Below are 13,427 nucleotides of genomic sequence, written 5' to 3' on the forward strand. Positions count from 1 at the left end.
AAAATCACACCTGCCAACACTCCCGATTTTGCCGAGTTTCCCCCAATTTTCCACCCCCTCCTCTCACTGCATTCCCAATTTACAATTCCTTCCGATAAACTCTAGATATTTTGCATCCACACTTCGCTCATACGAGATCGTCCCTTATTTAAATATGACAGTATGCGTCCCATATCGAATTAATACGGGACGCGATTTGTCCCGCAAGCTGGTCAGATAGCGTCACGGCAAAATCATTCCAAATCATTAATTTAACATTGATATAAGTTGGATATTTTTTATATGGTGTGTAAGAGGTCATCTGAAAATTCCACACATTGTGCTGAAACATGCTAATACTGTGGAGGGTGTGGTAAGGGACCATCTGAAAATTCCACATATTGTACTAGAACTGTGGATTTTTTTTATTGAAAAACAGAAGATTCAATCTACATTTTCAATAAGATGTACAAAATTACACAGACCCAACAATGTATGAATACAATCACTGAGTCATAAAACAAGAAGTACAGGTGAAAAAACAAACAAACAAAAAAAAAACGTAAGTACATATAAACCAACACTGATGTATACATAAATAAGATAAAGAATAATAAGATAAATAATCAAAGAAAATATTTTTAGAAGTCAGAAAATTTCTCAGTATATAAGAAGGGATATACACTTTTTATTATTAATAACTCAAAAAGCATTTTTTGCTAAAACTGGTAAATTTCTTGGTATTATTCATCTTCAGTGTAGTATTACTGACCGGTACTGTCTCACCCATACATATATTACGCAGTGTGCGTGGTACACCTACTCCCTACAGGGGCACCATTTTACCCTAGAAGGGCACCAAAAATTCCACCGGCTGTCATCCCTCACACCACGACACCATACCCCCCATTTTGATATTCAGGGTTGGGAGGGTTGCTTTTGAAATGTATTCCACTACAGATTACAGAATACATGCTGTAAAATGTAATTTGTAACATATTTCGTTAGATTACTCAAGGTCACAAGGTTTATTTCTATTTCTTCTGCTCCAAACTTACTTCTATGTCTGCTCGTATGAATGTAACACATCATAAGAAAGTGTTTAACCTCTGCTCAAATGCACTTTGGATCGCATCATTTATGTGTATAAATGTTTTCCATCTGAAAGGACTAAATATTAAATGAAACAAATTACAATAAAATGCAAAGTAATCTCTTCAGTAATCAAAATACTTTTTGAATGTAACTGTATTCTAAATACCAATGATATAAATTGTAACTGTAGTGGAATACAGTTACTAATATTTTGTATTTTAAATATGTATTCCCATTACATGTATTCCGTAACATGCACTGGGAAAGGGATGTGATGAACATGTGAACGATGGGCATTCCAATTCTACATATCCAATTCTTATGGGGTATTATAGTTTTGTGTGAAATATCTTGTTGTCCAAAATCTCCAAATAAACAGTGATGACATTTTGATCAAAACAGACCAAAAAATTAAGCTTTCTCACACTATTGAAAAGCAACAGATGTGTACCTGCCAGCGGGGGTTGTTTTGATTTGTTTGTCTTATCAGTTTGATAGGGCAGTGGGAACTCACCAGCAATCTAATTTCTCCCTAAAGGTTCATGAGAGAGGTGACTTGACCATTTACACTGTATCTTTCAAACAGCCTCATTACATCTGGATAGGACGAATATTGGTGTTAGCAAAACGTCGCCTCGAGCTGTGCACAGAAGGAAGCAATCGTCCCCTACCACCTCAGTGCCCGCTGTTTATTTTTTCAGCTGCTCAGGACTCCTCTCGAAGCCTTACTAGGTTTATATCAGATTAAGGAAATCAACTGTCCAAATGTTTTATTGCATAACCCACATCTGTGTGTTGAGGCTCCAACTTTCCTTAGATTTGAAGACCTTAAATGATCTCCACCTTACACAAGTTATCCACTATAGGCTAATGTTTAAACATGACCGCTCTCAATTTTCTCAGGACATGCTGAGGCAACCTGCAGTTTGGTGTTAAACCTTTGGGACCTCACACCACCTGTAGCACACATCTGTGCTTAGCAGTATTGTGCCCTTTGCGGCTAGGACTTGACCCATTTCGCTTTGGGAGTAAAGCTGGGAAAAGCTCACTCAGCATGGCTGGAGGCAAGGATCAGGCAGCCTTGTCTACCACAGTGTGGCTTCACCCATGCCACTCTTCAATCAGGCAAGGCCTGGTTAAATCTATTCTCATCAGCCTCCAGGTTCAGTAGATCCCCAGTCTGTTTATTTGCCTCTAGCCGCCATCACTGTGGCAACAATGATGTGAGAAGACATTATGCAGAGAGTGAGACAGAGAATGGGACATTAAAAGTCATTGCTAAGTGAGTCATGCTGGCCATTCCAGAATTCACTTCACTATGAAATGCTTTATGGATGTATGGTGTGTTTGGACATTAGAATAATCACTGTCACACACATACGCATAAAACCCACTGATTCATTATTTGTAACATTGTTTCTTAGTCAGCAAAAAATGTACTGTTACAGAATAATAAATATTAGAATCGTTAACTGATAAACATTCCAAAAAAATTTTTATAAATTAATTTCAAATTATCAGAAGGCAATCTCCGTTTTGGAAGCAATAATTGGCACCAGATTAAGCAGATCTTCGTGAGCCACGATATCTTCTTTGTTTGGCCTAAATATAGACTGCATTTTAGTTCACTCACCCACCCACGGCACTGGGGTTTTTCTTCAGTGGTTTTTAGCAAGCTGAGTCAGGACCTAAACTGAGATCTTTTAGATGGTCAGTCCAGTACTTGGCAAGCCTAATGTTGGTCTGCTTTTAGAACTGCAAGGAACGTCCAGTGACAGAGTATATTAATTCCTGTTGAGAAGCACAGCCTCACAGCTCCTTAGTATGGGCATAAAAAGACACTTCCCCATGGAGTCTGGAGGAACTGACAGTACTTTTATTATGCCAGTGCTAAAGGAGTGATCCTAGGCTGTGAGGACAGCCATTTTTATGATGCTGGAGCAATAGACACATTTGTTTAACAAACTGCTATGTATTTGTTATTTTTACATCTTTCTTCCCCCATGTTCTCACCTATTATTTTAGCAGACAATGCCTTTTGCATTCTTGCTGAGAGAGAATGGTGGACCATTGTGTCAAAGTCAAGAATAGGTTTTTATTTTAATGAAAACATTTGTTTTGTTTAGTCCTGTGCACCTGTGCTAAACAACAAATTCTCTTATTAAACAAGAAAAAGCCCCTACAACCTTGCCCTTCTTGTCCTGTCTTCAAATTGAGACCTTGATTTGTAATAATAATCCAGGGCATACAAACATACAGTACTGGTTCTTCCTGTGACACACATATTTGCATACTGAATTAATCAGGCTACACTACACAATACACCTTAGAATCATCCCTCAGAAGGACTGCCCGAAGTGTAAAACTGGGTTCACACTGTACAATTTTGGCCACGACTTTCCTGTCTAACCCATTCCATTGGGTCACAACATGAAATAATCATGTTTATGTGTGGCATTTATGACAGTACCATCAAGAAACAGCCAAACTAATTTATTTGATTTGATTTTTTTGGTATGTTCTCTGATGGAGGAGTGTGAGCAAATATCAAGTTTCATGTTGCAAATGCACAGCAGGTCATGTCATGGCTCACGTTACTGCCACATTCTGACAGGTAGTGAAAACAAGTCAAGGGTAATGACATGAAAGAATTACTGTTTTTACAGAGTACAATATGAAAAAGCAGCAGACGAGACAGGAGTGGCGTCAGTAATCTACAATCTGTAGCAAAACAAACAATACAATACTATAGACTGAAAAGTCACAGAACACAAAGTATATAAACTCACGCACAGATGCAGCACGGATGACACGTACAGATGCCGGGTGGGTACGTATATGATAGATTAATACAATTTTAATAAGCAATATATGGAGCTCATATTCTGCCTGCCTGCGTGCCGTCTTGAAGTCACAGGTTTTACTGTCATATTGTCTTGGATGAAGCCTTTGACTTGACCTTTTTGATAGTGTTGCAATAGTAAAAGGGCGGAGTGGGAGTGTGGGACAATTAAAATCTTAGACCTCCTGAAATTATTGGAAATTCCTTGAAGAAGCAATTCTTTGAAGAGATAGTTGATTACACATTCACCTGGAATTGTTTTGCGCTATAAGCAGTTACTGCAGTCTGTCTGCTTTGTCTTCTGTAATTCAGCTGCAATGTCCTTGAGGTCAGCTGTGGTTTTAAGGGAGGCAGGTAGGGGTGATCCAACAAATATAGGAATGTTTCACTTTCACTCCCTTACTGTGTCTTACTGTACATGTCTCATGAACTTTGACCTTTTAACTAAGCAGATTTACAATAGATGAAGCTTGACTTGTGCAACTCAACACAGTGAGCAGAGAATCATACAGCTATCATGTATTTTCTTTTAGCACACAACTAAATTTCACTCAGTAAACTGGTGCTGCAAGTGTTGTTAGCCATTTTGCTAACTTCCACCAGACTAGACTGCCCCCTCTCTCCAAAATCCTGCCCTCCAAAAGACTTGTCAGACAATGTTCAAAATGACTGACAGCCAGAAAGTGACATTAAATCAATAGTGTGTCACAAACAGATTTTTTGTTGTTGTTGTTTAGAGAGTCAGAACTGAGCTTGATATCTCATGTTATTCTATGCTTATATATATATATATATATATATATATATATATATATATATATATATATATATATATATATATATATATTTTAATTGCTTAGAGCACCATTAAGTAAATAACTAAAGAGTCACTGGGGCCATGTGATTAACAGTATCAGGGCCAAAGTGTTGCGCTGGACACTGCTGTAGCATATAGCCTTGTATTCCAAGCTGGACGTCTTATCTCATGCTAAGTGATATTTGTGTCACAGGAGCCTTGTTTTTCCTGAGCGAGAGCGAAAGAGGGTCCTCGCTGCAGACTGTAGCGTGATAATGTAGTGGATCTAATCCTCTGCATAGTGGAATTTGGTGATGTAGTGGATGATTTCGTAAATTACTTTTCCTTGTTTTTCCTCTTCATCCACAGAAAACAAATATATAAATTAAGCAATATACTCCTCACTATAATGTGCTCCTCATTTTAACATCTCCGATGTACATAAATGCCATGGGGTGAATTATTCATATTTATATATTAACATGTAGTGGACAAACATACTTGGAAGTATGAGAAAGTGAATTAAAGTAAATCTGGAGAGCTTTAAAAATGATGCATTCAGCACACGGAACCGAATGAAGCACATCTGTTACTCTGAGCATGAGATGGAGTTGTGGAGCACAGAACCGCTCTGAATACACTGTAATAATGCTTATACACAGTGCAGACAGGACAAAGCAGCTTGCATAGACTTTGAAGTGAACAGCTTGATTGATCTATTAATTTATTTCAATCGTTGTAGCCCTTTACGGTTAAATAATCACACAATGTCATACAGCAATTTAATTTTATTTAATTGTGCAGTCCTAATATAAATGTGTGTGTGTAATATGAATATATACTGTATTAATGACCATTAAGTACACTACAGTAATAAAACAAAACATTAAAATGTGAATACGCATGCGCATTAAAACATCCACTACGTCACTAAAATTCAGTATGAATGGGATTAGATCCACTACATCATCACGCTACAGTCTGCAGCGAGGAGTACTTGGAGAGAGCAGCAAATGCTGTTGCACACAGATACTCAAACACATGTGCAGGCTGTTTAGAGCAAATGGAGTTTGGCGTGTTCAGCCAGCTGTGTAAGTGCTGTGTTAAAAGACTTGCTACAGTCTATTTAAGTTATTTTACATCATTTTTTATTTTTTTATTTTTTTAATTTTTTTTGACTTGTTTTAAGCATGAACCTAATTTTATTTTATTCCAAAACAAAACAAAACAAAACAAAACAATGGATTAAGAAATCTAAACTTAAATTCAAGACATTTTCTCTAAAAAACAATCAATACTGTCTTGCACAATTTTGCTTCCATGTTTTAAGGATGTCAATACAAGGTGGAGACAAGACAAAGACAAAAACACTGATTATGTTTTTTTTTTTTTTTTTCAGTGAACATTAGCATACAACAAGCAGCATCAAAATTAATGACAATAGTAAGAGTTAATATGATTTAAGGATGCGTGGAACCTGATACACCATATGAAAGGTTTCATCATCTATATAAGTCTTCTGCAGGCACAGGTGTTTGCGAAACTGAAAATGCATTCTGAATCATAATGCTTGCGAAATGAGATGCTAATGTGTTACCAGGCAACATATAACAACAGTGACTGATGCTGTATACACACAGCGCACACCCAGACAACCAGTTGCTTGGTGAGCCAACATTGTTTCTTGGCTCATAATCTCTTTGTGTGAAGCACTTCCTGTTTTTTAGGCTAGCTGGCTTTGGAAGAATTAAGCACTTCATCATATCGTGTCAGAATGTGTAAACAACACTGAACCATGCATGTTTAGAGGTTTTGAAATTAACCTCAAAAGCAGGACAAACAAGATGAGGCAAAGACCGAGACAAAAAAATAAATAAAAAAGTGTGGGTCTCTAAGTCTGTTTTATTGCCATAAAAAACTCCCTTTGCCTCTTGGTTGCATATTTGCTAACCTTTAACATCCTGAACCCATTGCAATCATTATAAATTCAAGGTATATGAAATTAATTGTGATTCCACACTGTAAAATGTAGTAACTTTCAATTGTTACCTTAAGTTTTTTTATTTTTTTTACATTCAGTAATGTTACATAATATTTTGACTTTTGAAACCAGTCAATTTACTGTAGATATTACCACATGAATCACATTTTATATATATATATATATATATATATATATATATATATATATATATATATATATATATAAATAAAATTAATTGGAATAATTAATGATCAAGATTAAGCACTTCCACTGTAAATAAGAAAGATTCATAAGGGCACACACAGGGTCAAAACTCAAACAGTAGGCTACTGCAAAGTAACATAACAGGGTTTTTTGACCACAATAAATATTGTAATGTTGACTGTAATGTGACAGAACTATGAAAACAAACATCATGTGAGCATATAGGAAATATGAACCATTTACATGAAAACTAGGTACTTTCCTTAAACAGAAAGTGATAGTGAATATTGACACAATGGCTCTTCCAGATTTGAATGCTTCTTCATAAGATAAGCCCACGTTGTTTGACATGGTTCTATGCAAGACAGAATGATTATGTCATTTCTGGTAAAAAAGACTCAACCAACACAAAGCAAAGATTGATTTGAGGCTTTAGTTCCTACTGTCAGCCTAACAAAGTCCAGGAAATTTGTTGGATGAATAAGACTCCGGTTTCTAAACTCAGAATTTGTCTTGTCGTTGCTTTCCATGTACAGTGCTGTGAAAAAGTATTTCTTCTGATTTCTTCCGTTTTTGTGTATATCTCATAATATTTTTTTTTCAAAAATTCAAACAAAATCTGACACAAAACAAAGGCAATCTGAATAAACACAAAATAATTTTTTTTAAATGATAATGTTATTTATTGAAGCAAAAAAGTTATCCAATACCAACTGGGCCTGTGTAAAAAACTTATTGCCCACCTTAGTTACTAAATCCCCAAATCTATGAAACTGCATTCATAATGGGGTTCAGCTGGATTAGACACACCCAGGCCTGATAACTGCCAGCCCTGTACAATCAAATCAACACCTAAATAGAACTTTCAGCAGCATGAAGTTGGCTGCAGAAGATCTCACCCAGTAGCACACTATGCCAAAGTCGAAAACAAATTCCAGAAATGATGAGGAAAAAGGTGATTGAAATACATCAGTCTGGGAAGGGTTGCAAAGCTATTTCAAAGGCTCTGGGACTCCAAAGAACCACAGTGAGAGACATTATCTCCAAAAGGATAAAACTTGGCACAGTAGTGAACCTTACCAGAAGTGGCTGACCTTCCAAAATTGCTCCAAGAGCACAGTGATGACTCATCCAGGAAGTCACAAAAAAGTCAAGGACAACATCCAAGGAACTGCAGACTTCTCTCGCATCAATAAAGGTCACTGTTCATGACTCCACTATCAGAAAGACACTGGCCAAAAATGGCATCCATGGAAGAGTGGCGAGGCAAAAACGACTGCTAACCCAGAAGAACATAAAGGCTCGTCTGAATTTTGCCAAAACACACCTTGATGTTTCTCAAATCTTTTGGGAGAATGTTCTGTGGACTGTTGAATTGAAAGTGGAACTGTTTGGAAGATAGGGATCCCGTTAAATCTGGCGTATATCAAACAAATCAAATTCCACAAAACGAAAATCATATCTACAGTCAAGCATGGTGGTGGTAGTGTGATGGTGTGGGGATGCTTTGCTGCTTCAGTGCCAGGCAGACTTGCAATAATTGAGGGAAACATGAATTCTGCTCTCTACCAGAAAATCCTAAAGGAGAACGTCCGGTCATTAGTCCATGAGTTGAAGCTCAAGCGCAACTGGATTATGCAGCAAGACAATGATCTAAAGCACAGGAGTAAGTCCACCTCTGAATGGCTCAAAAGAAGCTAAATTAAAGTTTTGGAGAGGCCTAGTCAAAGTCCTGACATGAACCCAACTGAGATGCTGTGGCAGAACCTTAAATGGGCAGTTCATGCTCGAAAACCCTCCAATGTGGCTGAACTAAAGCAGTTCTGCAAAGAAGAGTGGGCCAAAATTCCACCACAGCATTTTGAAAGACTGATCTCCAGTTATCGGAAACATTTGGTGATGATATATATATATATATATATATATATATATATATATATATATATATATATATATATATATATATATTTGACAACTGTATTTTGTTTACTCAGGTTGCCTTTGTTTTATGTTATATATCGTTTTGAAGATCTAAAACAATTTAGTATGAAAAAAAATAGAAGAAATCAGGAAGGGGGTAAATACTTTTTCACAGCACTGTACAGAATATAATGTGGGTGGACAACACTAACAAGTTTGGCTATAAACAACCTAATGAATGTGGGCATATGGCGTCACTGTGTTACGAAGCTCAAAACAGATTGTTTGGGATAAGCTGTCTACAATTAGCAAGCTATAAGCTGACACCTTCCACCCCAAAACAACTCCTCACACCCTCAGATGAGACATTAATTGTTCATGGGTGTCCATGGGTCTAATTACCAACCATATATGGAAACATCTCACTAGAATGCCAGACATCATTATTCTCCTGAGACCCAAGCGTGACTGCTGTGTGCATTTTTCATTTTCCTTTTAGACTGCTAACTAGTAGTCCCTAATAAAAAAAATAATAACAAATGACAGTTAAAAATTTGAAAATGTATGTCCTCATATGTGGATAGAGGGACTAAGCTATATAAAGTCAGATTTTTTTTTGTTTTTTCAATTCTACTTATGATAATGCACAGTGAATATACTGTAGTATTTTTAAGAGAAAAAGGCCTATAGCCCTCGTAAGTAGTCACTGTGTTTAACAGCGTGCCGTTTCTCAATAAATCTCTCAAATTTTCAAAATGGCATATCGGATGAAACTAGAGACTCTAATCTTTTGACTCAAACAGGTTTCAGTGTAAAACTTAATGAGGTTTCTTACCAGATGTAGTTTTGCTGGCGTTTCTCCCAAAGTCAAACTTCACTGAGATCGGCGCCATGTTGTTTTGTCACATGACTAAGTGTGTCAAAATTTTCCCCTTTTACTGACAGCCCAGAGTGACCTGAACTGAGATCATTCGGTTTAAATTAAATTAAATTATGCATAGCATATAGCGATGACAAAACACAATGTTAGCGCAGGAGGACGTGGGGTCGCACAAGGTTAAAGATGCTTTTATTTCCTTTACACTGACAACAGAACACAGTCAATTCAAGTGCATTGTACAATTTTAACCCACTAAAATTGAAAGTAAAATGTAACTGTTGTCTTACATTTTAAAGTGAAATCAAAGCCAGTGCCAAAGTTGCAACCTGCAATGTTAAGTTCATTGCACTTTTTTTGACCACTTTAAATTGAATTTAAGAATTTTTTTTTGTTTAAAATCACCGAGCAAAGATATGATCATTTTGTATGATGTACATTATTCACTCTCAAATCAAATCATTGACCAACTCTTGTAAACAGAGCCCAGATAAATTATAGGAACACAACAATAACCTCATAGATTCTTGCATGTCTTGTTACCAAATGTCATGATATTATGACACAAGATCCAATGAGGTTTAATGTTATTGACGTATCAATATATTATATTTGGGCTCTGTTTACAGAAGTTGATCAATGATTCGATTTGATTTGAGAGCGAAGAAAAAAATAAAAGAATGTTGGAAACGTCATGAGGGTATGTAAATAATGACAATTTCAGTTCTGAAATTATTATTATTATTATTATTTTTTAGATGGATGGAAAAACAAATATGTTGTTATACAGATGAAAACAAGTTCATCTGTTCAATTGCTATCTTTTTACAGGAGCATTTCAAGGACTGGTTTCTTTCAAAGCAGGAGAAATTAAGATCAGTGTTCAGTACTGCTCAGTAGGGTAGTCTGTAGCATGAATAAGAGTTTCCTAAATGATGTGGTCATGTCAGGAGATTACTATTTTTTTCTTCATTTTCTTTTTAATCTCTGTTGGCTAGGGAACAGTTTCCATGGTAGCATACAGTAACTGTAAACACAGACTTGGGGAAGTGAAGTAGGAAGTGGCTAGCCCCGATGACGCAGTCAGCAGTGTCTTTCGAAGGGATGGGCATGCAAATTTGACACGTTTTTACCTTGTGCTTTTCGATGCTGCGAAACTCCTAAGTGCACAGCACAACACGGAGTAAATGAAATCATGCTGCAATTATTGTGGATGTTAATGCATCATTGTTTTTTCCTTTAAGCAACATTTGTTTTGCTTGTTTTACTAAACATCTACTGTCATACTTAAAGGCTTCAGAACCTGTATGTGCCAATAAGGGCATGAAAAAATAGGGTTTTCCCCATTTATCAAAAGCGCATGCCATTCAACGTGATTCAGATGCCACCTTACCCTTTGCTCAGTTTCCACTGTCAAAACCATTGCTTTAGTTTGAGTATTGTGGAAAGAAGAGCATTTTTACATCATCCTAAACTATTGCAGTCACTGGCTGCTATGGCAACACGAGCACAGATCTGAAAATATTACTGTGTCATGCCACTGCTCCCTACGCCCACATAACTAAACCAAAAGTAAAACATTATGTCACACTTCTGCATGGGATATTTTAAACTTTATGACCTGGTGTGTGTTGAGTGGGATGCTGGTACAGCAAATTCATTCATTTTTCTTTCCAGCCCACTGGATGTCCCATTTAACGACCTTCCTGGGCAGTACTCCCAGAGACTTGGCTAAATAAACAGGTGAGGCACATGAATTCTAAATTTGGTCAATCTTTAAACCTAGTTTGCACTTATATCCATGAGTCACTTTCCCACATTTCCTTTCTTAGCCCTCCCAGTTAATGGGACTTAAATGTAGGGAAGTTTGTCAACAAGACTGCCTGTTTTTCAGAATGAATCTGGTGATGATATTTACTATTTTTATCTATTCCAAACTATTTATAACTTCTAGTTTGATAAAATAATAATAATAATAATTGATATTATTTAATTACATTTAATTGATTAAAATGTATTTATAAAATTCTTTAAATCAGTTTCATTATCATAAAATTATTAACTAATTATTATTAAAAACATAGATATACAAATAATTATAGATTTACATACAAAGTGTAAAAAGCATCTATCATCATAATGTTGGTATAGTTACTATAGGCTACTAAACCCCTTCCAAGTCCCTATGGACAGTTACAAAACAGTTTGATCTGGTTCTGCCTGGTTACCTCTTCTTTCAGGGTAAACTGAAATCAGCAAAACAACTCAAGATGAGTCAGAGCTCTGTAACCAAGGTCTTTGTTTCCCAATGAGAAAAACATACTTGCCTGAACACTCAGCTCAGCCTGTTTTTGTAAACAGACAGGGAATCCCTCATTATGTATGGAAAGGGCCACATGATGCCTTATGCTTTTGGCAGACACTTTCCCTGTTTTTCTACAAGTTCTAGATTATTTTAGTATCTCCACACAAATAAAACACACACATACCCTTTGTAATATTTTCCATGAAATGCCCCGGAATTAAAGAATAGCACAAGCTGTGACTAGACAAGAGCATATGAATGCTTATCAAATATTTTCTACCAGAGTGTGTAGAGGAGAAAAAAACACTCTCTATTGAAACTGAAGAGTTGTGGGCTGCAGCCTGCAAACAAATATAGCTGTTGCTTTGGGAACGATGTTTAATCATTAACTTTCTTTAGCAGTTAATCAGTCTAAAATGTTTTATTTGTCATCTCAATTTATAATATGGGATATATGTCATTGACATAACTGAGAGCACTAGACAAACCCATAACTAGGACGCACCAAAAAATGTTGTTCTTTGTTGGGTTTATTATGACAGGATAGATTTGTCACACATGCAAAAAAATAAAATAAAAAATGTTGTGATTGACATCACACTTGCTAAAAACTTGAATGTGCAGTCTATATTTCATTAGGCAAGATTTTATAGTCAGCAAAATAAAGCTGATTGAAAGCTCACACTGGCACAATAGACTCTCTAAAGATAAATGTTCAGATAGAATCATTGTTGGAACTTATACTGGGGAAGAAAATAAGCCAGGCTCTATATCTTAAAGGAAACAAGGAAGAGCTGCTTTGGATCAAAAGTTTGAAATCTACGAGACTTCATGAGTAGTTCTCCATAAACTGCTTGCCAGGACTGTGACCTATAGTATCACACCCAGAGGAATTTTTCCATAGAGTACAACAGTTGGGTTCCAGAAAAAAAAAATCCCATTCATTTTTATCTAGGAATTGATTTTTAACTATAATGGATTCATCTCAGAGCTGATTGGTTTGGTTCCTGGCTTAAAACTTGTAAAAGTCCCTTTAGAGAGTCACAAGTTTGAATCCAGGGCATGCTGAGTGACTCCAGTTAGGCTTCCTAAGCAACCAATTGGCCCAGTTGCTAGGGTGGTTAGAGTCATGTTGGGTTAACCTCCTCGTGGTCACTATAATGTGGTTCTCGCTCTCGGTGGGAGCATGGTGAGTTGTGCGTGGATGCCGCGGAGAATAGAGTGAGCCTCCACATGCACTAGGTCTCCGCTCTAACACGCTCAACAAGCCACGTGATAAGATGTGCAGATTGACGGTCTCAGACGCGAAGGCAACTGAGATTCGTCCTCCGCCACCCAGATTGAGGCGAGTCACTATGCCACCACGAGGACTTAGAACACATTGGGAATTGGGCATTCCACATTGGGGAGAAAAGGGGAGAAAAG

The sequence above is a fragment of the Myxocyprinus asiaticus genome, chromosome 27 (genome assembly GCF_019703515.2).
Source record: "Myxocyprinus asiaticus isolate MX2 ecotype Aquarium Trade chromosome 27, UBuf_Myxa_2, whole genome shotgun sequence".
Lineage (NCBI taxonomy): Eukaryota > Metazoa > Chordata > Actinopteri > Cypriniformes > Catostomidae > Myxocyprinus > Myxocyprinus asiaticus.